Source organism: Aethalodelphis obliquidens, unplaced genomic scaffold, assembly GCF_003676395.1.
Source record: "Aethalodelphis obliquidens isolate GAN/ISIS:26980383/991018 unplaced genomic scaffold, ASM367639v1 scaffold32, whole genome shotgun sequence".
NCBI lineage: Eukaryota > Metazoa > Chordata > Mammalia > Artiodactyla > Delphinidae > Aethalodelphis > Aethalodelphis obliquidens.
Window position 1 is genome coordinate 12,990,978 of NW_020837976.1, and position 1,831 is coordinate 12,992,808.

Here is a 1,831-nt window from a genome sequence, read left to right on the forward strand (position 1 = left end):
GTCTATTAAGGACCTGCTGAGAGGGGAGGGGAAAGCTGTGGCATTCTCCCAGGCTCTTGCTCCCAAGGTGGGGAAGCGTCCTGATTCTTGTGGACGATGCTTCTGTTTGTAGAGGCTACTTGCTCTCATTCCCATGTTCTTTCAACCACAGTGCAGCTCCAGATGTCCCAATTTTGTGACTTCACCTGGTGAACTGCAGCCCCAGGGACTAGGTATCGTTTCCAGACATGTTTTGGCCCAGGAATCAAAGCTAAGACCACCAATTCCCTGCCTTCTTCCCACAACTCCTTCCCCCATTCTCCCAGCACATCTCCATTCGTGTTACGGTGCTCCCTATTACTGAATGATTAATTTCAAAGCAAAACTTAAAACTCAAATTTATTAGAAGACGTCTTGTATTACATTCTAATACTAAATAGTTAAAGTATAAACAATGAGGTCCTACTGTATAGCACAGGGAACTATATTCAATATCCTGAGATAAATCATAATGGAAAAGAATATTTAAAAAGAATGTATATATATATATATATATATATATATATATGTATAACTGAATCACTTTGCTGTACAGAAGAAATTAACGCCACATTGTAGATCAACTATACTTCAAAAAAAATTTTTTAATAAACAGTTGAAGTATATAACCAAAAGTATAAGTGTTAAAATCAGTTACTAAAAATGATTTACCAAACAAGATTTTCACCAAAAAAAGTACACATATATTAGGGCTGGGGGGTAAAAAAAATCTACTAGAAGTACTCCAAAATGTTAACAAAGTTTCTATGGATGGTGGGATCGTGGGTGATTTATACTTTCTCATTTTCTGTACTATCAACATTTACAATTAATTCACAATCAGTAAAAAAAACATTAAGTGGTATTAAAAACATGAAATCATTTGATTGTCACCCATAGGAAAAGGCAACTCTCTATCCATTTGAAGGATCTTTTAAGACTTCTGACTGGCCTCACTAATAATCCTACAACCTCTGGACACAAAAGCTGTCTCCCTAATTTCACCTCTCCTATTACCCACAACAGCTTTGATTATCACATCTTCTTCAGAAGTGACAGTATCAGGAAGGGAAATCAGGACATCTTAGAAGAGGACTCAAACTTCCTCTTAGGTATTAACTGCCCTCAGCAATTGTGAGTTAATTAAAACTGCCAAAATAAAAATTGGAGAAGTAGAGTTTTGAGGAATATTCAACAAATATTCATTGCCCTCATGTAGCTTAGCATCTGTGAGTCTGGTGATGAGAGGAGGGAACAGGGAATGAGGAAAGCAGACCTCCCATTCCCGTGTTCCTGTCAGCTTGCCATTTCCTGGGCCCCAGGGTCATGGGATACAAGCACTTCAGTCCCCACTGTCCCTCTAGCCTCCAACATGTATTCTTTCCTTGGTGTACAAACATGCCTTTTTCCATACAATGCAGCAAAGTCTTCCATCACTCTAATTCTCCTAAGTACTCCAAGAGAACTGGGATAGGCCACCCAACTCAGTGACTAAATAGGAAGAGAGGAACAAACACCTGTCCTGGCTTCTGAACCAGGGGCCCCCAAGAAAAAATTCCTGCCAGAGAGAAGAGTTCAGAGGAAGGGATGTCTCCAGATCCTCTGTTCATGCCATTGCATGTGCTATAACCTCTGCCTGTAACATTCTTCTCTTCCTTCTTGCCTTGGTCTGGCTAACTTCTACCCACCTTTTATGCCTCAACTGAGATTTCGTCACATCCAGGAAGTCTTTAGTGACTCATGGACCAGGCTAGGTACTCCCCTGCCATACATGCATTTCAACAGAACCATATATATATATATATATATATAT